Below are 24,868 nucleotides of genomic sequence, written 5' to 3' on the forward strand. Positions count from 1 at the left end.
ACCTTTAATTTAATCTGATATGATATTTTCAAAATGAAAACCAGAAAGGCAAGAGGCGACCAAACTTCCTTGGCCAATGATGAGTGAGAAAATATCCCCAACCTGACACAAATAGGATAATGCTCTGCCCCTGTTTTTGCAGCATTCTCATTGCTCGGAAGGTCTCATTTGTTGGTAGAGATTTTAAGCTCTTGAGTCTGTGTAATTTTCAAATTTTTAATACATAGAAATGACTGAAAATGTCAGGGGACCAGGAACCAGAATTTTGACAAGCCCCTCTTCATCCCCTTGGGGTCACCTGCAATCCTTGGAGAGGGAATGCTCCCACCAGCATTTTAGGATTGCTTCCTTAAGACCTGGGTCCACCAGACACATGGGGATCATGGTTACCAAGTTAGGACCAAGTGAGCTCTTTGAGGTAACACAGCATGGTTCACTGGGAATTCAGAACATCTGGAATCTCGCCAACCTCTGCTGCGAATAGGCCTATGATCCTGGAAAAGCCACATCCTCCTCCCTGGACATCTGATTCCTCATATGTAAAATATGAACTCTGAAGTTCTAATTTTGGGGAGTGTTATTTTAGGGAGGACAGTAAGATTGTTTTAAACAAGTCACAGGAGCTGTCATGGGAAGACAGGAGAAACAGGAGAAACAAACTGGATTTGTGTTCGTTTTGAAGTCGAGCCTGCAAAGAAACACATTTTATATTTGGCTTCTTTGCTCCAGAGCCTTTACCTGCAGATAAAAACAATAAATATCTTTTAGGATTGTGGTAAATATTGCAACTTGGAAACCACAAATCTGTATTCAAGGACGAAGGGGAGAGAAAACCCGGAAGGAGCAGTGTTGTCATTGTAGTGAATAAAGTGCCTCAGGGCCATCACGAACTGGCCTTAGACTGAGATGCAAGGAGGTCGATACAGACATCATGCCATGAGTCTACCGCCCTCAACTATTTCCAGGTTGAGATTCTCAGGTGACAGAAAATCAGATGAGAGGTTTTAAATACTAACTACCAGGGAGGAGACTTATTCACAACCAGTGACAAAGGGTGGGCAATTTGAAAGAAAAGCGTTAATGTTGCTTGACCTTAAGTATGGTAATACCCTGTTACACAGAATATAAATTATAGTCCTATAGAATTATAGGACTTCTGGTAAACCCTGGGGTATGTTATGTTCTTTAAACATAAATATGCAGTAAAATCCCATTACGGTGGAGGAGCTCACAAAGGGAAAGATAGTTGTTTCCCTACGAACAGTATAAGCAGGCTTAATTACATAATCAATATTTACTACATGCTTTGTGTGTAATACACTCTGCTAGGCACAAAAGAAAATCAAAGAAAAGTAGTAAATAAAGAAGTCCCTCTTCTGCCATTGACTCACTGTAGGACCTTCAGTGGGCAATGTATTCAACCCCTTTTTCAGTTTTCTCATCTGAAAATGAGGATAACAATGCTATCAACCTTAAAGGGTTGCTTTTATTTATAAAGCATTTGTAAGAGTACCTGGCATTATACACAGAATGCTCAATATTACTGTTTTTATTATATGGAAAAAGTAGTGGTAAGCTTCTTGGGAACTTATAAGACACTTTACATTTATCAAGTCATTGGTTTCCCATAATAACCTGGCAAAGAAGGATTTACACTTGACAGAAGGCTTACCAAAGCTGCACACTAAATGACAGGGGGCGACTTTAAATCACCTCATTGTTCTTTGCACTTTGCCAAGCTGCCTTCTGTAAAGATGTGAGAAAGCAGAGCTAACACCCTCAAGAACCTTGCTATTGATGGGGATAGCCAAAAACTAAACAAGAGAGAGTGACAGGAGATAGAAGTGTCTGCTAGCTAGGCATGGAGCATTTGGGACTAACTTTAGGAAAAATGTGGACTTAGTGCTCCATTACTGGTCTGTCCTGGCACATAACCAACACTGGACAGAACTGAGGCTCTCTTTATAGTCTTCCCGCTCCAAGGCCTCTCCCCTCCGTCAACCTACCTCCAGCAACCAAATGTCCTGAGGGTCTCACAGTTTAGATGTCTGTTCCTCAGAATCTGATCCCAACAAAGAAGGCACCGGTACATTCTTACAGATGAACGTGAAAATGTATGAGATTGAGATGTTCCTCCTTCCCCACATTGTGTTCCCTACCCTACCCTCAACTCTGTTCTGTGGATGCTAGTACAGGGGACAAAGCCTGAAGACAAAGGGGTGGTGGATCATCAGGCATGAAGAAGTTGAGATGGTGGGAAATTTTGAGGAAATCAGGATGTGTTTATCGGAGCCATTTAAAAGACGTTCTATACTTTACCCATCTGGTGTGATTTTAAAGATGTAGTAAATCTGTGAAGGTCAGAAATCATTAGAATCTTAGGTAAATAAGCACCGAAAGGTCAGAGACTAACTATGTCCTTATTCACTCTTGTATTTACAGCACTGGCATAATGTCTAGTATATAGCAGGTGCTCACTTTGTCAAGTGAATAAATTATTTGTGGAACAAATCAATGCACAATGAATCAAATTACAGTGTGGCTTTTAAATTTATCCAGCCTATGGGCTCAGCGGTTTAGCGCTGCCTTCAGCCCAGGGCGTGATCCTGGAGACCTGGGATCGAGTCCCACGTCGGGCTCCCGCATGGAGCCTGCTTCTCCCTCTGCCTGTGTCTCTGCTCTCTGCCTCTCTCTCTCTCTCTCTCTCTCTCTCTCTGTGTGTGTCTCTCGTGAATAAATAAATAAAATCTTTAAAAAAATAAATTTATCCAGCCTAGATGAGTAGCTTGATTAGCTGGCCATGGAGGAATCATGAAATTTTTGACTTGTTATAGTCTGAAAATTAAAAAAAAAAGTGACAAGCCTTCATTCTGATCGTTACCAAAAATATCTCTTGAGTAAAGACAAGGATGATACATTGCATAAAACCTATTACTCCTCTGTTGTAGAAGGAAAATGTACTCCTCAAAGGGTGCTATCATCACATCACCCTGTAGCACCCATATTTCCTTTTTCTCATATGCATTGGAATGGCCAGCAATTAGCCCGACTTTAAATGGTACTGGCACACATGTTTCTCTAGGACCAATGCTCCTAACACAGACTTTGAAGTTCACAGAGACCCTCCTCTTTAGAGCTTGCAGACTAAGTCACAGAGCACCATGCACTTACTATCTCAGCTCTCTTCATTCCTTTGTGTGGATCTCTATTTCTATTCACTACCATCTTCCTTCTGCCTGAAGGACTCCCTTTAGCATTTCAAATTGTATGGGTCTGCTGGACAAATTCATTCAGACTTAATGAGTCTCTATTCAATGTAAGAGTCTCTGTTTAACCAGAATGTTTGAAAGGTGTTCTCCTTGGGTATAGAATCCTAGGTTAATAGAATTTGGGGGTGGGGAGGTGGGTTGGAGTATATTAATGAGGTCCCTCCAGTGGTTTTTTTTTTTTTTTGCTTGCATTGTTTTTGATGAGAAACTTTCTACCATTGGTCTCTTTGTTCATCTATCCTTAACATATCTTTTCCTCTGGTTGCTTTTAAGCTTATTTTAAACAATTTGATTAGGATGCGCCTTGTCATTTTTTAAATGTTTATTAAGCTTGGAATTCATTGAACTTTTTGAACATGTGGATTTATATCATATATCAACTTCAGAAAAATTTTGACTATTGTTTCTTATACTACATATATAGTTTTTAAGTAGGTCCATGGCCAGTATGGGGTTTGAATTCATGACTTTGAGATCAAGAGTTGCATGCTCCACTGACTGAGCCAGCCAGCTACCCCTCTTCTAATGTTTTCTTTTCTGTTATTTCCCACTTTGGAGACTTCAGTTAAGCACATATTAGGCTACTTAAAATTGTTCCACAGCTTGCTGATACTATGCTCATTTTTAAAAGTTTGGGCTGTTTTTTTTTTTTTTTTCCTGTGTTCCTTTTTTGGGTAGTTTCTATTGCTACTTCTTTAAGTTTATTCATCTTTTGTTTGCAAAGTCTTGCTGTTAATCCCATCTGGCGTGTTTTTCATCTCAGAAATTGCATTTTTAATCACCAGCAGTTCAATCTTAGTCTTTTTTTTTCTGTCTTACAGAAAAGTACAGTTATAATACCTGTTCAATGTTCTTGTCAGCTAAATATATCTATGTTAGTTCTGGGTCAGTTACAAGAGACTGATTTTCTCCTCATTATGGATCATATTTTTCTACTTCTTTTCATGCCTGGTAATTCTTTACTGAACGCCAGGTATTGTGAATTTTACCTTTTTTATTCCTATCAATATTCATGAGCTTTGTTCTGGGACATAGTTACGAATGGAGCTTGGAAATAGTCTGAAACTTTCTGTCTTGCTTTTAGGGAGAGCCTAAATAGCATTTCAACAAGACAGTTCTGATTATTAGCACTATTGCCATTTTGAAGTGGAGAATCCTTTTCTTTTTGTAGGATATTTAGTGGCATCCCTACCTTTTACCCACTGGACACTAGCACCTCTCCCTCCATTAAATCGTGACAACAAAAAATATCTACAGGCTTTGCAAAGGTCTCCTGGAGGAAAAAAAATTATCCATGGTTGAGAATCACTGGAATTGGGTTAACTTTGAGCCACCACTGATAGCCAGACTCTCCTGAATCTTCTCCAGTGCCCTGTGAGGCTTTCCAATCTGGCTGGCGGGAACACAGTTTTTGCTAGCTGTGTGACTGTTGAGTACCTATTCCCTCTAATCCTTCATGGTGAGTCTTTCCCCAGGCTCAGATGGTTTCCTTACGCCTGAGTGCTGATTAGTATTCTGCTGAATACATCAGGAGACCCTCTGTGGGTCTCCAGAGTTTTCTCTCTGAGTGGCTCTCTTCTCTGCTGTTCTGTTCTGCAAATTCTAGCTGCTTGGTGTCCTTAGACTCCTAACTTAGTCTTCTCAATTTAGGGAGACTGCTGGACTCTCCTTGTAACCCCTCTCCCCAGAAATGCTTCCAAGGCAATAACTTGGGAAAATAGGTTTATCTTGCTTGTGTCCCATCTCTTGGAGATCACTGGTATCCCTTGTTGCCTGATATCCAGTGTATTGGGTTAAACTATTATTTTTATATAATTTATTCAGTTTTCTGGTTGCTTTACATTGGAGGATCAATCTAGTCACTGTATTGAAGATACAAACTTGTTGCCTATCACATTTGGCATCAGCTCCACCTCCCGCCCTGTTTGACACACCTTGCAGTTATGATTTCTTGACAAATAAGTTTAAATTTTATGTAGTCAAATCTATTGATCTTTTCTTTTGCAATTATATTCCTATAACTTTTATGTTTAAAAAGTCCTTCCCCCCCCCCCAAAAAAAGTCCTTCCCAAACAAACAAAGGGCTGCAGAAGGGGAGGTGATGGGGTGACTGGGTGATGGGAATTAAGGAGGACACTGGGATGCGATGAGCACTGGGTGTTATACTATATGTTGGCAAATTGAATTTAAATTTTTAAAAAAAGAAAAAAAAGTCCTTCCTATCCAGAAACTACATAAATATTTAGCTATATTTTCTTCTAGGTTTCTCTTTTAGAGATTTAATTGAAATTCTTGTCTCCCTAATGCAGTTAGAATTTATATCAGTGAATGAAGTGCTGAAGCAAGTATTTAAATGAATCTTTACTTCCAAAAAACTTCCTGATCTCAGCCCTTTTTATGGAATAGCTCATCCTTTACCCACTGTATTTTTTAAAAATGTATTTAATAGATCTTAGGTTCTTATTCAGGAAGAGGATCTGTGTCTGGGGTATCCATTTGTTTCCCAAATCTGAGCATCCATTCTCAGGCCTAAGATATTTTTTGACTCACACATTTCAGTATACTGAACATATTCCAAAGACTCTCTGACATTTCCCACTTCCTTAGCCAGGGAGCTCCTGCGGGGAACAGGGGGTGGACCCCTGCAAGGGCCAGAAAGGAGCTATTTGCTGTCACCCTTGCTTCTCAGACACCTCACCCATGGTCATTGTCTTGTAGGCTTAATAAAACCACCTTCCTCATATAACAGCTTTTCCATACCAGCACGCACATTCTCTCTCTCTCTCTCTCTCTCTCTCTCTCTCTCTCGCATGCGCTCGCGCATGGTTCTATCTTGTCAGTTTATCACCCCCTCTGCCTGTCACTCTTTATCAGTTGAAGAGCCAAAGTAAGGAGAAGGTGAGAAGAGAGATTGCTGGTGCATATGCAACTGTCAAAAATCTAAATATAGGTCATATGAGTGACTAAAAATCATCTCCACAAATTCCATCTTTCCTCAGCACATTTTCTCCTATCTGTATCTCTAATTTGCTCTTTGTTTTGCTTACTTCTTTTACTTCTGTTTCCTTTCACTCCCTACCTTTCTGACCACCTCCTCCCAGCAGGCATATACAGAACTTTCCAAAGGGTCACAGGACTGTTCACACATATTCTGATTCTTATTCTTTCATGCACACGGTGAGATTGAATTCAGTCATATTCCAGTGACATGCTTTGGTGAATGAAAGATGAGCAGAAGTTTAAAAAATTAGTGTGTTATTGGCATAGGGCTGGGCAACATTCCAGAGGGTTGGGTACTCCATCAGCTTGGGTCCCAGGGTGTAGATGACTTAGAATAGACTCCTCAGACAGTAAAGAAGAACATGTCATGCAAGTCAGAGACAAATCTTAGCTTGAAGCACTGAAATGTGAAGGATGTTACCAGGGCATAATCTAGCCTAATCTGGACTGATAGATAGTATAAAGACTATTTTTAAAACAAAGCAGTGAGACATAGGGATTTGTGAATCATGTCGTTGTGTGTATACCTGCTGCACGGTATCTTTGTCATCTCCCAGGAACCTGGATGGATGGAGTGATCAAGGATGGTTCTGTCAAGGAAAATGAAGATAGCTTCCTTCTTCCTCATCCAATCAATGGAGCTGCAGGGAGCTCACAGCCCAACAAGGATAAGCTAACAGAAATGAATGTATTAAACCGGAACTGTCCTTGTACCTTGGATGCACATAGTACAGGTGTTTTTCTTAGTACAGTTGGCTAGGAAGAAAATCATAGGCTTGTTTCCTGTGGGTCAACTGTCAGTTCAGTGTTTATGATAGACACTTGGGGTTAGTATACCAGGATGTAAAGATTAGTTCTTGGCCTAGTTTCCAGTGATCTTGCAGTTTTGTACACTTCCCCAGCAGGTGTTCTTTGAAAGAGAAAAAGAAATAAAGAAATTCCAAGCAGATGCTTAATCAATAGTAAGCGCCAGCATTTCTACATCTTATCTCAGGTCAAAAGCAAGGATCAGCATATTTAATTTTGGCTTCAATTGGGCCTTTGTGATTCAGGGGGTCTTTTCCATTCTGCTTCCCTGTCTGCAGTGTTCGAACTAATAACCTTATTAGGTAAATTCTGCAGCTCATCTGGTTAAATGGTGGTCATTTCTTAATTTAATGAGTTATTTCAAGGGTTTTTCATAAAGATTTCACTGTGCCTTATTGATCCTAAAGATTATATTCTAATGCTTTTGGCTGGTTTTTGCCATCACCCCTGTCATAGCTGTGGTTAAGCTTGATGGGCACTAATTGGGTGGAAGGTCAATGTAAATTAGTTACCACGCTGAATTTGAGTCAGTTTTTAAAGAAATGTATTTTAAATGCAAACAGCAACTCAAACAATTCTTACAAAGTTCTGACAGGACTTCCATGTGGACATCCTGCTGAGCTGCTGTATTGAGTAGATAAAACTCATTTATAATTAGCATCCCTATTTGCATACAAACAGTTGATGGGCTAAAGTCCTTAAAAATTATTTGCTCTCTTACAGAGATTAAATGTGCCCCTGTAGCCTAATCAGCTGCTTGCCAGAAAACCTCTTTTCATAGGCCACTCTGAACCCTGGTCTAACCTACACAGAACTACAACAAAGACTGAATTAGTGTACTGCAAAGAAATACAATGCTATTGAATGTAGCTGGGTGTTTCTGAAATATTAAGGAAAAAATGTTGTAATCTCCTGTTTCCTCCATTTCATCCTAGGAAACCAGAGAGCAGAAATCTCAAATTGATGAAGAGGTTTCTGTCACCTATTGAATGGGTTATTTGAAATAGAGATAGAATTTGAATGGTAGAAAATTTAGAAAATAAGACTTCATACATACCCATGGGTGTGGACTGAAATCAAACAATTATGACCCCATTGCATAATTCTAGGGGCTATACTTACAGAATACAGTGTGAATGGTGCCCCAAGGAACTGAGCAACTATGATTATAAACCTAGTGGAATGAGATCTTTTATTTGCCTGTAGCTATTGGTGTGAGGGCCTGTGTTGCTCTTCCTTTTTTCTTTTCTTTTCTTTTCTTTTCTTTTCTTTTCTTTTCTTTTCTTTTCTTTTCTTTTCTTTTCTTTTCTTTTTTTCTTTTTCTTTCCTTTCCTTTCCTTTCCTTTCCTTTCCTTTCCTTTCCTTTCCTTTCCTTTCCTTTCCTTTCCTTTCCTTTCTTTTCTTTTCTTTTCTTTCTTTCTTTAAAAAAGATTTTATTTATTTATTTGAGAGAAAGAGAGAGAGAGAGAGAGGGAGAGAGAGAATAAGCAGGAGGAGCAGCAGAGGGAGAGGGAGAGGGAGAAGCAGAGTCTCTGCTGAGCAGGAAGCCCGATGTGGGACCCGGTCCCAGGACCCTGAGATCATGACCTAAGCCCAAAGCAGATACTCAACAACTGAGCCACCCAGGTGCCCCACTCTTCTATTTGACAAGATTATGTTCATCTTTCCAGATTCAGATCAAATAGTACTTTTTTTTGAGCCTTCTAGATTCTTACTGTTGGTATTAGTTATGGTTTCAGCAGGAAACAGATGCATACTCAAATTGGATAAATTGTGGAGAATTTATAAAGGGGCTATTTACAAAGGTATGAACAGGACATATGGGGGCTGCAGGGAAGACGTTGCAGGATGAAGGAACTTGTAACATCAGGGCCTGAAAGGGCAAGGGAAGAGTGTGGTCACTAGGACCTGGTGACAGTAGCTGTATGAGGGTAACCGCAAAATAAAACCTGAGACCTTCATAGTCAACACTCAGTGGCTCACTAGGGAGGAAGCCTGGAAAGCGAATTCTCAATCTCGCTTCACTTTCTGCCTTCACTCTCCCTTCATTGCTCCCACTAGCTGAACCCAACCAGAAGTCAGAGGGCAAAGGAGGCTGCCAATGCCATCCACATAGGTGGTATATAAGTGATCTATTGCTGTGTAACCAATTACACCAAAGCTTAGTAGCTTAAAATACCAAACATTGTCTTATGGTATCTGTGGAACAGGAGTCCTGGAGAGGCTGAGCTGGATTCTGGCTCAGGGTCTGTCATGAAGCTGCATTTAAGAAGTCAGCTGAGACCATGGTTTTCTGAAGGCTGGAGAAGTTGTTTCCAGGATCATGTACTCATAGGGCTGTTGGTTGGAGGCCCTAGTTCCTCACCATATGAACCTCTCCCTAAAGTTACCTGAGCATCCTGGTGACAAGTCTACTTGTTTCCCCCAGAACAGGTGATCCAAGAGAGGGAGAGAGCTGTGGAGAAACTGCAATGTTTTTATGACTTAAACATGAAAGTTGCATACCATTACTTCTGACATATATCAACCCTAATGCAATGTGGCAAAGGGTTATGCAGGAACATAAAAACCAGGGAATGGAGATCATTGGGGGCTGTCTTGGAGGCTGGCTACCTGGAACATTTGTAGGGTGTATAATGGTTGAAAGCAGACGTAGAAAGGCAGATGGAAGATGTCCAGCACATATCCAAGTAGCAATACTTCCTCTCTCCAATGACCACATAACAAATCATCCACACCTTAACTATAGCACTTATGTTGTTTTAAAATATTTTATTTATGTCTGTCTATTGGAATGTAAGCTCTTTGAAAAGGAGTACTGTGTTTTATTCTTCTTATGCCTTTGGGGTCTAACACAGTGCCAGACTCATGGTGGGTGCCCGCAAATATTTGGAGTTTTTAATAGATGGAATCTATGAGCACTTGGTTGTCTATAGTCAACAATGCATACTGTGACACCTCCATCTCATATGCTTCTCCTTCACCCCTCATGTCCCCAATGTTGCCCAATACTGTTCAAATGCCCTATGTCAGTTAGGAAACTGATCTAATATACTAATTTGTACATAAGATGCTAGTGACACTTAAATTCTGGGATATTTGTATATAACTGTTGTTGTTTTTCCAAATCAAAAAAAGGAAAGATGAGCTGGAATATTAGCAGTCCATTACTTATTAGCCCCAGGGCACTCCTGTGAGTCCTCTGGTAATACTTAGGCTCAAGTTCTATCTTTTGTGTCTACTTTGGTGTCACTTGAGTGTTACCTTCTGTACTCAAGGACTTCTTTACATAAAGCTCTCAAGGAAAGGAGGGCTGTAGCCATCCATGGGGTAGAAAGAAGTTCCGTAGGCACATAGTCCATCCTTTTAAAGCTTTGGACAATAAATACGTTACAAAAGAAAGCCAAGACTATCTAGCCCCCAAGAAAAGATTTTTTTTTCAAGAGAAGATTTCTAATGGTGGACTTTGAGGCTCTTTTTTGGTAAGGCTACAAGGGGAGATGCTTGTGGACAAGGATCTGGTACATGAATTGGTGCCTGAGCCCTTGCGCATATGGCCAGAACCACTTGAGGTGTATTTATCACAGGTCTGTGCTTAGTGGGTATGCTGGCCTATCTCTTTGGCACCACAACTACTCCTGTTGAAGATGTTCTCTGCAGAGGAGAAGCTGGGAATCATGGTTCTTAGAATCTCCTTCCCCTAAATAGTCCTGGGGTAAAATTTACCAAAGAGAGGCAAGTATGTGGGACTTGAGAAGCAGTTGTAGGCAGAGGTAGGATCCAAGCAACTTTCCAGCAAGTTCGAGGGCAGTAGTTCTAAAACTTCAGGTGCACCAGAAGCATTTGAAGTGCTTATTAGAGCACAGTTTGCTGGGCTCCACTCCCAGGGTAATTGACTCAGTAGGTCTGGGGTGTGGCCCCCAAATTCTCATTTCTAATAATCTTCCAGGTAATGTGGATGCTGCTAGTTCCCACACCATACTTAGAGAACCACAGCTTTAGACAAACAATTGTGTCACTGCTTTCTTTCCCTTGATTTTTATTATGTGTGGGAAACATAGCACTCCATCTGTTTTCCTGAGTAAACTGGACCAGTGCACTGGGCATGAGCAGAAGGGAGAGCTTTCCAGAGTGCTACTGTTTAGGACCAAAAATCAAGAAAGCCCAAATAGGCTTCTGGGACCCACGTGGCTTCAAGGTCAAAGACAAGGCCCATGCAGTCATGCTCATCTTCAGCTATCAATGAGAAAAGAATACACAGACCTCTTGCACTTGGGCTCTTCAGACCTTTGTTGTCACCCAGCTCTGCTGGACATGCCAGGGCAAGAAGGCACCTCCCACTACTAGCCCTGGAAAGCAGCCTGGGAATTGTTCTGAATCACAGCTGATGGTAGGTCCACCATATGGACCAAATATGTCATGGTGGGGACATATTTGACTAGTGGGAGGCAGCACAACAGCTGGCTTTGGAGTATGAGAAGGGAAATTGCAGGCAGCTGTTTATATTGCAGAGGAGTAAAGTGGCTTCTTTTGAACAAAGGCTGTGGTGAAGCTTGTAGTGAGGTTGAGGCCAAGAGGTAGGCCAGGAGCCCATCTACCATATTGTGCCAAGATTTCAGGGGCTGCTGGTCTCCCACAGGTTCCTTGGGCTACATCTGACAGAAATAATTGTCAGGAAAACCATGTTTGTGTGTCACTTTACAGGCTACCTGGGCCTTCATGTCTTGGTGAATTGTCACGCTCTCATTGAATCTGGAGGTGACATTTTCTGAAAAGCAGGCATATTTTACAGATAAATTGATGAAGAAGCCAAATAGCATGACCAAGGTCACAGAGTTGGTTAGTGGGAGAGCCAGGGCCACAGCCCCTGACTCTGAATTCCAAATTCTACACCAGGTGGTGGCCACCAGCCCCCTCTGGGAGCTGTGGCTCCAAGATTGGGAGGAACACAGGGAGGTAGGAGTTTGAGGGTCACCTCTTCTACCTCCAAATGGGAGACATGTGTCCTTCCTGCAGAACAAGGGCTATAGGTTGTTTGTTTTTGGTAATTTAAAATTTTGTAGTAATTATAGATTTACAGAAGTTGCAAACATAGTTCACAGAGGTCCCATGTGCTCTTCACCTGGTTCCCCTCATTGGTACCTTCTCACATACCTAACAGCATGGGATGAAAACCAGGAGAGATGACCTTTTTAAGCAATTGTTTCTCACATAAACATTTTCCAAACATTAAAAAGTAGGCATTTTCATTACCAGTTAATTTGGTATGTGCCCTTAATGTTTCAGGACACCAAATAGCATGAGATACCCCTGCTGGGGAAGGAATATTCTAGAATTCCTTTGGCAAACCGGCCCCAAATCATGTTTCAAGGTCTTCTCACCTCAAAATTGTCTTATGTCTCCTCAATATGAAAGACACCTGGGCTTTTTGGAGACATTTTATTAAAAGACAAGTTATGAGAAGGTCGGTGGATATAGCGAACTGGGCAGACCTTTCCCGAAATGTTTGTGTACTAAAGAGGGCAGGGTTTGGAGCCAGCAGATCTGAATCCGAATCCTTATAATCAGTCATGCACCAACTACTGAGATTTCTTCTAGCATCGTCTTAAAATGTTAAGTAAAATTAAAAATAATTCTTTGCATTGTAACTTTTTTTACATACATCAGTTTTACTGGAGTTTATAAACCGCTAAATCATGATGCTTTGCACTTTTTTGCATTTGCCACTATGGTTTGATGATTAGATCTGGAAACTTGTTGAAGCACAGGTAGGCTGGCTTCAAAACAGTAAAATTCAATGACTATGCAAGGCATAATCTGCCAATTTGTAGTCATTAGAGAAATTAAACTCACTGGTAAGCAAAAGCAGGTGTGTCATCCTAGCAGTAGGACATGAATGTTAATTTGGAGTCTCGTAATCAGTGTTATATTGTCCACCTTGAAACCATTTACTTATGCCTTAGGTTTGAATACTAAGAACCTGCAACATAAATGCCTTTAAAAATCTCAGATGCTTCATACTTGGTGGGTTTCAGAGCCTTCTAGGAATGACCTTATATCCCTAAGATAAGCATAGCTTTCACACTTATTATGTAGTAGATGAAAGGATCAAAAACAACTATCCCAGTCTGGAAAAAACACGCTGTGTTTTTTTTTTTTTTTTTTTTTTTTTAAGAGAGAAAAAACGACCTAGTTCAGTGTTCCAAATAAAGACAGGGATTATTCAATACAAATGCTGTAGGCGTTGTTGGATGGATGGGAGCTGTACAAAGGTGAACCCTGTGTGTATGCAGGGTGCCTTCTTTGTTCACTTAATGTTATATCGTAAGAACGTCTATGTTGTAATGTTGTATGCAGGAACAACAGTGCCAGTTAGAAGGTAGATGTGAAATGAATAAACAGGTGATAGAAAATCTACTGAAGTCAGATGTCCCCATCTAAACCAAGCTATTAATGTTTGTTTGGATTTTGCAGTGACCTTCCGTCTTTCAGGCAGGGCTCTGGGGTTCAGGGAGCACACAGAAAACATCTGTGAGTCTGTAGACAGAAACGGTAGGGGTAGGCACATCTCTTCAATCACGATTAAAGTCAGTATTGCATACAATTTCTTGACAGCATTTATTATAACCAGCCTTTTCCCCTGTTCAAAAAGGATCTTTCCAACAGGGCTAGTGTTAGTATGGCCATGTGTCAGCAGCCCAGGGTTGCGTGCTTCTGTGTTTGTGCTGGCTTTCTCTGTGCTGTTGGAAATTACTTACTACTTGATTGCCTCAATCACAATGTGATTTCCAACATAAAAATATATCATTTGTGGAAAGAAGGAATCATGATATGGAGGTCTCAGGATATTCCTCTCCTTCCAATGCTAATGATCCCTAAGCAATTTCCAAAAAGATCACTTTGCTGGTTATAAAAATAATGATGCTGAAAATGGCTGATTCCCTCAAGCGTGGCTCAAAAGCCCTTCAGACAGTTAAGTGCAACGATCCCTGGAACATCTTCCTGAAACAGGTTTACTGCCCAAAACAATTTGGTGTTTTCCAAGTGACTTTTAGGATAACCTGAGTGACATGGGATTTTACTTATTTGTTTGCTTCTTTGAGGGTGGAAGGAGCTTTCATAGCGTATGTGGTTCTTGACAGTCAGACCTAGATCTTGACAAGCAAGGATTTTCTTCTCTTTGTTTAGTGGCATTGTTATGACTTCCAAGAACTGAAATACCTTGACCTCAGTGTTTTAAGTGGGCATGGGCCTACTGCCAAGTTTGGCCAAGTGTTAGGTATTGCTCTCTGACGTACCCTGAAAACACCATCACACTCAATTACTCTATGAGTAACCTGGCCTTGCGGGATGAGTTGTAAGATGGTGGCTGGGCTGTGAAGACAATTGACCCATTATGCTTACCACTGCTGAGCTGTACTGCACAAGACGCAAAGCCCAGTTTCATTTTCCTGACCCTCTGCAAAGTATTCTATCTACATGCATTAGGCACCCAGAGAATAATATAAAATAGACTCTGATTTTTTCTGGACTTGGATCCTGTATAGACCTTGAACTCTTGGAACAGAAGCATGAAGAACATGTTATTTTTTGTGTGTGGTCTGACCACATTGTGCCCCAGAAATTATCTCCAAATATTTTTCAATATGTCGAGCAGTGATGTCTAGTCTAGAGTTACTATGTGTCTTGTATGTGTTAAGTGGCCATCCATTGCATCTTGCTGATGACCCTGGGTATTCTTTTGTACAATGATCAGAAAAGATTTACAAAGGCAAAATATGCTGGCATCTATATTTGGCATCTTTTGGGGAAATCTTCTTTTTATTGGATCATCCGTAGAGCCTTCAGTGAACTAAGACTACCTTTCACCAACTGTTCGTTACATATTTGTTTGCCACAATGTCTAGCACAATTGAGTCTGTTATACCTCTTTTTGTTGTAATCGAAAGGACCCCAGAACAAAGTCCCACCTTCAGGTTCTGGCATTGTGCCCTCAGCTCCCATGTGGGCATCAATAAGAACTCACCAGTAAAGATCACATGACATCAAGTTCGGTAGCTCAATGGGCTTCGTGGCATCGAGAGGAACTATGAGTTTTGTTTTGTTTGACTATCTTTTGTTTTTTAGCTTCTGTGTGCTTTGGAAATGCAGTGATAACCCAATTTGTGGAATAGAGACCTAGAAAACTCATCTCTAGATCACATGTTTATTTTGGGGACTGCTGGGCTCCAGCTTGCCAGATTGTTTATCTCTGGCTTTCCCTCAGAACTACCTGTAAAGCCTCAGGTAATGTGGAACATTGTGAGTCACCTGTTCTGAAGGTGGGATCCTGTTAGGACTCCACCTGTCCTGCTGAGTGAGTCCTGTCTGGATTGATGTAAATTCAACAATGTCATCACGCAGCTTGAGTTGTAATACAGGCTTTATTGGGAAAGTGGAAAACTAATATAGGCCACAGGTTGTTGAGGGAAGAGAAGGTACTAGTCTACTGATTCTCATTGTCCCAGAGAGCGATGCTAGGCTGGGGCATGGTGGGCCCTCGGTGTAGTTCTTTCTTCCAGTGGCTGGACCACACCACTCGATGGGACTCTCCTTTTTAATTTTTTTACATGGCAATTAAAAGAAAAAGTACCCACTCCAGTAGAGGATACACAGATTGCTTGGCAGTCGGCAGTCTGGATTTGGGCTGCCAGTTACAGGTAGGAGTGGTCTGGGCACATGGGCTGTCCAGTACCTAAAGAACTTGGGGCCTCTTTCTAGAGGGGGAGGGGAATCCCGTTACTTGCCCCATGGGGAGCTAAGCTTGGATGAAGCCCCTTCTGCTGATTCCAGTTATCTTATAGTCCAGGCCATCCAGAGAAAGCTCCTGGGATTACATCCAGGCAGTTCTGCCTATTGCTCTACCATGCCAAGTAGCCATGATTTAACAACTAAGAGAGGCCCATGAAGACAAGAATGACTGTGGGCCCAGTTGATTTTATCTCTTTGGTTTTATACCATTTTGTCCATAAATTCAGAAAAGGGACAGTGAAGAAGAGATAAATCATCATGTACCCTAAGAAAACTTACGATCACTGGGAATGTCATGTGATAATTTTATGTCACTGGTTCTGCAGATATTTACTGAGCAACTATGTGTGTGACACTGTGCAGTATAGCCTTGACCATACAGTCCAGCGTACTTTACAGGAATAGAACAGATATTCATGACTGGTGATGGATAATGCTGAAGTCCATGGGGTGAATCTTGGGGTAGGGATGGTAGAAGAAAAAAAAGAAATATTGCATTAGGTACAACTATTTCCTTTTCAGAGTGTAGCTTGGAAACTGCTTGTATTCACATAATGGGGAAATCCAAATGTTGGTAACAGCCATGTGCAGTGGTATGCTAGAGCTGGTCTGTATGAGCCCACGAGAGCCAACTCGGGAATTTTGAGGGCCAGTTGTTAAACACAGCCATTATACAAAATTAAATGCTCTAGACTTACAATAAAATAAGTTATACTAAAAATAAAGACAATAATACTTAAAATTTATTTCCTAAATATTTTAGTGCATTTCACGTTATGCTGTTGAGGTTATTTACATCTATTGCCTCTGTATGGTGAGGACGCTACATAATGACGTGCTCCTGTGCCTCTCTCCCCAACTCTGCGTTCAGTGACAATACGGCAGTAGCTTGAAATTGGCCATTGTGCAGTCTTTACACCATGGAAATCAGCAGATGCTATCAATTAGGCTTGATTTATAGCCAAAGCTGGGAGAATTTCAGTTTAATGAACATTAAGAGTGAGAAAAATAGTTTAAAACTTAGAAAAATCACATATCAGATTTAATGAGAATACACCGATTGGGAAAAGAGTTAGGGACTGGGAAGCAACTCCATTTGTCAGTTGCGTTCAATTGCGATTATAGGTTGCTATAGGGGCAAGGGTTTGGCAAAAGTCAACGAGAGTGTTCTGTGAGAATGAATTGGCCAGAAAGGAACATAAACAGTATTATTATTTATAAATTGAATGAGATGTATCCATTATTAAAATTTACAATAAACAAATATGTGCATGTTTTTCTTGTTTGAAGAGCCAATTTACTGTCCACGTACTTACTTACTATGCATCTGCTATGATGCCACTGACTATGCCAAAACTATCATGGAAGGTGCTGGCAGCAGCAGCAAGGCTGTTCTTATAGTTTCCTCTGATTGGGCAGAGGAAGGAGATGGTCACCACTCTCACACTCCAGGGTGTCCTCTGCCCTGCTGCTCAGGGTGTGTGGAGGGCAAATGCCTTTCTTTTGCCAGTAGGATTAAAACACTTGTTTTTTAGCTGAGCGGTTATGAAACTTCCTATGAGGTCTTCACGGTCTTTCATTTCTTGTCAGCATGCTTAGTCCACTAGGGCTGCTGTAACAAAGTATCCAAACGGGGTGGCTTGAACCACAGAAATGTATCTCACAATCCCTGAGATGAGTTTGCTGCCAATCTGGGGTGTTCTTCAGCATGGTCCTGATCTCTGCCTGTCCCCCCGTGTGCCTGTCCAAGAGTCCGCATTCCCCCTGAATGGAGGGACACAGTCAGATGTGGTTGGTTGCCCACCCAAATGACCTCATCTTAACTCGGTCATATGCAATGGACGGATTTCCAAATCAGGACCCTTCTAGAGCCTTCTCAATTTAGCTCTTTCTCTGATTTTCCCTGAATCCATCATCTCAGCTGTTAAGGAGAGATGAAAGTTTTTGCCATGGAGTCACTGGTGGGGTGAAGGTACAGAGTAACTGTGGAGTGAACAGTGTTGTGAGAGCAGATGCGAAAGGACCGTATGTACTGTAAAGCCCTCAAAACCCTCTATAATTGTTGGTTTCATTGTGTGTTCTCCACTGGCCTGTGCATGTTTCTCAAAAGCCAGGGCTATGGATTCTACTTCTGCATTCTCAGCACAGCAACTTTGTTTTAAAAAGATCCATTCAGTTAGAATTTTCCTTCTTTTACTCCTTTCCCTCCTTTTGCCACACCCTCTTACTGTCCTCAGTTTCAGAGGTCCTCTGTGTGTCACTGATTCCACCTGCTTAACCTTTTCCTTACTTGTGGTCCTGCTCCTTGCAGTCATTCCCTGGAGTGTGGACTCTCTTTGTTTGGCTCAAACTATCAGAATGAGCTCTTAACCAATAACTCTGCTCCAGGTCTCTCTCCAAACCAGCCAGGTTGATGGATTCATCCTTTAAAAATACTGATTATTTTCTTCTTTGCTTAAAATCTCTCAAAACCTACCCATTTCCCACAAGATCGTATCCAGAGTCTCTAGAATATGAATACTATGCTCTCTGTGGCCTGGCCTCCGTGTTCCTAAAATCCATCTCCTGCAACCTGCTCCTATGAACTTTATGCTTCGGCACGCTGATTTGGGTAAGAAGTACCCAAGGTACCATACTATGTTATGGCTGCTTCAGAGTATACTATTTGTCTTCCTGGAATGTCCTTCTTTTCCCCTTTCTGGCAAATTCCTTTTCATCTTTTGAGACCCAGTATGAGTTTCCACTTCTTCAGATTCAACCAAGCAGAGTTGATCACTCTCTTCTTTGGAGACCAGATGAATTTGGAAACTTTCTTCTGGGACAGCATTCATTGCATGGAATTGTAGTGATTTGTTTGCATGTTTCTCTCTCAGCTAGATTGAAAAATCCAGCTTTATTCACTTTGTCAAATTAATTGCTTCATATGATGCCAGGGCCTGCAGCTCTGGAATAAATAATGAGTGAATATGAATCTGCTAATTCATTAAAAAAACAAGACCTTTAAACTTTGTGGTTTAGTTACATTATAAATATCGAGGAGTCACCTGCTGTGTGTCAGTCTTCACAGCAAACTCTAAGACCATTATTCCTCCCACTCTACGGATGAGCAAACTGAGGCATAGGTGAGTTAAATTGCCAAGTAATGCGTAAATAGTGCTTATCATGTGTGCATTGAACTCCAATCTGTTTGATTCCAAGCCTTTGCTCTTAGTCACGTCCCTCCATAATGCAATAACTGAAGATAAAAATGATAATGGGAGTAAGAGACTTTTTAGGGATAAAAGCTATAGTAACATAAGTATTTACTTAATTTATCCCTTAGGGCTTAATTTGTAATATTAACAACATTTGTTAGTTTAAAAAAAAAAGAAGTTACTTGTTTGGAAAAGCCAACTTTTAACGAAATCAAATGGAAAGTAGATTTTCTTTAGAAGTTTGAATCAAACACTCAAATCCCTCTGGAAACTTGTGACTTCCCACCAACAGCAGAGCATGATGCCACTTTGCAAGGGCTGGGTTTACCCTGCCTTAGGGCATGAGGAACCTATTAAGGTTTTGGTTTTTTTATTTTCTATTAGGACAGGAGTAAAAGTCAAGACAAGTGCACTGTCACTCTTCTTATCCTTTGGTCTCCATTGTAGCTCTGTAAGGAGAGAAGGGCAAGGATTTTATTCCCATTTCACAGGCTAGAAAGTGAGGCTCATGAAAGTTATGTGAAGCCATGTGCCTATCCTCCACTATTTTGGCATCTACTTTCTTTCTTATCCGCATGAAAGCATTTCTTTCAGGACAGATTCCCAGAATTTCAGCAAGAAATGGAGAGCCAAGTATAAGAGGAGCTACTCCCTCTGCTTTAGAAAGGAAACCTGCCCGATTTATTTTTGGTTTGACATTCTATTGCTTGCTGTTTCCTCTCTAGTGCCTTTGTTTGCAGTGGGTCCTCAGCTTTTAGCCTGCCGGTCTATGCATGTGCCTTAAAGTTGACCCGGAGTCAGGACGTTTTGGTATTGACATTTCCTGTCTCAATTTCCTTCCCTGCTTCCTTATGATTAATGGTCAACCCTCCTCCCACCTGCATTTCTGCCTTCCAGCAAGAGATGCACTCTCCGACAAGAATTGTTTCCCTGCAGTTTTGTAACTAAAAATAACAATAATAAAAGTCTTCAATTAATCTCTCACCTCCCCAGTCTGCTTTGCAATGGTTCTCTGGGTTGTGCTCATGCGTTAGGTCAAGCAACTGGCTGGCCAGTGGAAGAACCTTTCTAAACTGCCAAGAAAAGGTGAGGTTAGCACCTCCTGAGCAGGACACCATCTCCCTGGGTCAGGATAGGCAGAGCACACAGGAGCTTAGACTTGTTTTGCTCTTTAAAAAATTGTTTCTTGAAGAATTATTGTGTGCCAAGCACTGCAGTAAGTATGTCATGTCCATCATGGCCTGTAATCCTTATAGATCAACCTGGTGAGGGAAGTCACATTATCTTCATCTTATTTTATTTATTTAATTTTTTAAAAAAGATTTTATTTATTCATGAGAGACACATACAGAGAGAGGCAGAGACATAAGCAGAGGGAGAAGCAGGATCCCTGCAGGGAGCCCGATGTGGGACTCAATCCCAGGACCCCAGGATCACGCCCTGAGCCAAGGGCAGACGCTCAACCACTGAGCCACCCAGGTGCCCCACACCATCTTCATTTTAAAGATGATAATTGAAACACAGAGAGGTTAACTAAGCTGCCCAAAGTATACAGTTAGAGGCAGGATTTAAACCCAGGATTATCTTGGTTCGTTTTTGTGAGCCTCTCGGTTGTGTTTTAATTTTAATATTATTGCTATTATTATCAGAATTGTAAACACTCACTTGATAAACTGTTGCCAGCCTTTAGTACATGCTAGGAGAGGTGTCCAACCAAGGGAAAAAGAAACCTAAGTAAGATACAGTTTCTGCCTTCAAAGGGTTTTCAGATAAATGATGCAAGCCTACTGTCTCTCCTTTCTTAAGGAGGAGCTGTTTGAAATAAAGTCATATTCACCTTGCCCAATCTCAACATACCAAAGTTCCTTTTCTGGTTTTGACCCACCAGAAGATATTATGTACGGTTAGGCCAATAATTTTTTCCAACCATTTAAAAAAATATAATCCAGGTCTCAAATCAATGACTCCTTCATTCCTATGATGTTTTTTTTTTTTTTTAAAGTGGTAGGTGGGGTTCAGTTTTGTAACCAGCCGCACCTTTATCATACCTAACAATAGAACAATGCCAGGCCACCCCTTCTGCATGTCAGTAGGTGGCAGTCTGGCTTTGCATGCACGGTGAGCCTGGGATCAAGAGGGATTCAGAAATCCACGTGCTGTGGAAATTCCCATCACCAGCCTTTTCAGGTCTTTCTGGACTGAAAAGCAATGCATTCTCCAAACCTAAAAACATAAATGTTATGACAGAGCCATTTCCAGAAACTGCTACTTTGTCTTAAGTGAGCTAGGGGAAGAATCTCATCAGGACTCCTGTGGCCATTGTGGTGTGCAGTCAACTCCACCTCCATCTCATTTGGGGACATCGTGCCTGCTGGAGACGCTTTCAGATCTACCCACCTGGACCAGCTCCCTGAAATGGGCCTCTCCTGAATGGCGGCCTCTTCATTTTTCTTGCTCATATCAGAGAATTCAAATAGCTATGTCGTCCTGCTCTAGTAATTCTCAATCTCCCTAAGATATCATCAGTCATGATTAGATAACCATAGGACTTTAATATAACCTCACCAATTGAGACACAAATAATATTGGTATCTGTGATAGTGATGGCTGACAAGTTTACCTGTGAATTTCTTAGCAAAAAAAAAAAAAAAAATTTGCTAAGCAAACAAGCCCTAATAATGAAATAATGGGATTCCTATTGAATTAAGGGAAGCAAAAATTACATATATATCACAGACTGCATGAATTGTACCATTGTAGAGGTCAAGTGGTATCTTGTAGAACATTCTCTTCATTGTACCAAATTCAGCATCTCTTTGGAAATTCAAGTTAATGATAGTTTCGAGTTGCTCTACTTACTAGAAAGAATAAGGGAGCCTTACCTTTGACATCCATAACCATATTATAGACTTTTAACTTGTGGCCTTCCAATTTCTTTAAATTAGTAGATTAACTAAATTAGTTTTACTTTATTTGGTGATCTAAGTAGTTTGATTAGTTTGACTAAATGAGGTTTACCCTATTCTTGAGTTTCATACAGAAATAAGGAATTGATACTATTACCTAATGACTTTCCTTGCTGTAAGGTGTTTGGTCAATTTTCTCTTTTTCCTTTCCAGGAAGCCGCTAATTGGTGAGTGCCAAATAAGACTCCTTAGGAAGCAACAGAAGCTCTTTAAATAAGCCACTGGAAGCCACTCTTCCTTCCTTTGCTGTCAGAGATGAGCACCTACATCCGGGAATTAAGCTTGAACCAGAAGGAGTCTGTCCTGTGGGCTGCTGTGACTGGAAGTGTTCCGGGGGGGGGCCCTGTCCTGAAATTCCTCCTCCATGCTACCAGGCATCTAAAATTTGGGCTTTGGACATGGCCCCGACGCACCCCAGTCTTTACAATTCCATTCATATCATGTAAGTGTTTCTGTGGGCCAATAATGAAAGCCTTAGGGCCGTCACCACTCACTTTCCAATCAAGGAAGACATGGAGAGGCTCCTTTGAGAATGTGCCAAGGGAGACGCTTTCAGATGGGAGGAGAGCTGGAGGGTGCTGGGGATAAAGGGAAGGAGCCAAGAATGACAATAATGATAACCAAAGCCCGAAGGCTCCGGCCCTGCCCCCTACCCCAACTCCAACCACCATTATTCTTCCCTTGGTTTTGTGGCCTTTCATTTCCTGAACACACCATCCTGTTTCCTGCTGTAGGGCACCCACCACAGCTATTCCTGGAATCCTCTTTCCCAAGGACTTTTCCTGCTCATTGACCTCATTATGAATGTCTCAGCTCCAATTTCACCACCTCTGAGAAGCCTTCCTTGATCACCCAACCTCAAATCATCCCTTGCTCCACAGCTACCCCAACACTCTATTGTATCACTCTGGATTACTGTCTTTCTAGTACTTACACTCTGAAACAGTCCTGTCAGCCCATATGGTTACTTGTTTGTCTTCTATCACTAAACTTCATTTTACTATGAGGCTTTTGTCTTTTACTATGGGACTCAGTTTTGGTAAATGCTGGGGCTGGTATCCTCAGCCTCTTGGAAATATCCCAGCATTGATTAAACATTCAACAAATGCTTATTTATTAAATGACTAGATGAAATAAGAAAACAAATTTTATTACCTGAAGACATGGACTTGCCTGCTGGAACCAGTAACACGAGAAGGCCAAGAACTGAGAAAAGTTACAGATTTTCCCCTCCTGCAAACTCATGAGTTAGCCTGTCACAATTCCTGTATGCTGGCAGGTGATGATAAAGGACAGGTCTTTATAAAGGACAGGTCTAAGGTAAAGGACAGTTTATTAGGTCTAAGATAAAGGACAGTTTATTAGTCACACAAATGGCAGTAGCCAGAGTATCAGCATTGGCTGTAGTTTCCTGAGCCTCAGTTTCCATAAAGATGGCAAGGTAGTATCTGCACACACAGTGGGGTACATTACAGGAGAAGAGGTCTGCGCTTAGGGATCCCAGATCTCATACAGTGGACTGTAAGCATACCTGGCCACAGACTGGAGGGAGGCACCTTCATTATACCTGACAGTTAACAAACCTGCCTTTTGCCTTTGAGGGAGATATGCTTACTTGCTTGGTTTCTTTCTTTCTTATGTTTTTAAAGATTTATTTATTTATTTATTTTAGGGCGGGTGCAGAGGGAGAGGCAGAGTGAGAGTGAGATAGAGAGAATTTAAGCAGACTCCGTGCTGAGCATGGAGCCCAATGTGTGGCCTGATCTCACGACTCTGAGATCATGACCTGCGCCAAAACCAAGAGTCGGAGGCTCAACTGGCTGCACCACCCAGGTGCCCCCCAGGGAGATACTCTTTCTTTGTTCAAGCATGTTCATTCGAGGATGCTTGATTGGATAAAACTTCTTTGAAAAGACAGTCAGTGAAGAAGGCAGTCAGAGCCTCTGCTTGCAAGATATTCAGAAATGTGGGAGATCCATGGGAAGTTGCCTCCAAACAAGGCCCATCTTCCTGGTTTATCTTTCACTAACAATCCCTTTATCATGTGTTTCCTTCTCATCCCAAGGAAAATTCGAATAATATTTGTTATCTCATACACATTCCCTTCTGTAGGGAAATAGCCTATGAATAAGTAAACCCATTCTTGCTGAGGAATTTCTATGTGGTTCCTGCTTTTGGAGCCGTGGAGCTTTCATTCTCAATCTGGGGTGCCCGTCTGTCCATGGCTTTCTGGTGGAGTGCTGAAGGGTAAAGCATGGGGTAAAAATAGAAGACTTTTATGCATTATAATTTCTACTAGAAAAAAATGGAGAAAGGCCTACTAGCTTTCTATTAAAATAAACATGGCTATATTATGCACTGGAGCAAAATATTCTCCAGGATTTTAAAGATAAAGCCATGATTTCTTTAGGCAGTACTGTTACCATCCCCTGCCCCCGAGCACAACTTTTTTCTGCCACTTTAGTGGGAAATTTTAAAAGCCCTTTTAAAGAGCAGCATATTCCAAACTATAGCCCAGGATCCCTTAGTGGACCATAAAATCAATCACGTGGGGCTTGACTGACAACTAATAATAATAATAATAATAATAATAATAATAATATACAATAGAACGGGCAATATCAGAGGGCTTCATAAATAGAAGTATAATTTCATTGAACATTTATATCAGGGTGTGTGTGTGTGTGTGTGTGTGCATGTGTATGTGAATGGACGGAGTTGCAGTGTTAAATGTATTTCTCTATGGGCTTCAGTTACAAAAGTTTAAAAGCTACCACTGCAGAGGATATTCTAAAGCATAGAAAACATTTTTTAAAAAAAATTTTGTTTATTTATTTGACAG

The 24,868-nt window shown here is 41.2% G+C and overlaps 1 long non-coding RNA gene across 2 annotated transcripts in view; it reads left to right on the forward strand.

Moving 5' to 3' along the window:
* Positions 1-23,363, forward strand: part of LOC140608303 (uncharacterized) — a 53,502-nt gene extending 30,139 nt beyond the window's left edge. Inside the window, exon 5 of one of the 2 annotated variants that reach the window (XR_012010326.1) lies at positions 22,180-23,363. This is a non-coding gene — a long non-coding RNA (uncharacterized lncRNA). The remainder of the gene's footprint in view (positions 1-22,179) is intronic. The other variant, XR_012010323.1, reaches the window with a different exon arrangement.
* The last annotated feature ends 1,505 nt before the right edge of the window (positions 23,364-24,868 follow it).

The sequence above is a fragment of the Canis lupus genome, chromosome 17 (genome assembly GCF_048164855.1).
Source record: "Canis lupus baileyi chromosome 17, mCanLup2.hap1, whole genome shotgun sequence".
Classification (NCBI taxonomy): domain Eukaryota; kingdom Metazoa; phylum Chordata; class Mammalia; order Carnivora; family Canidae; genus Canis; species Canis lupus.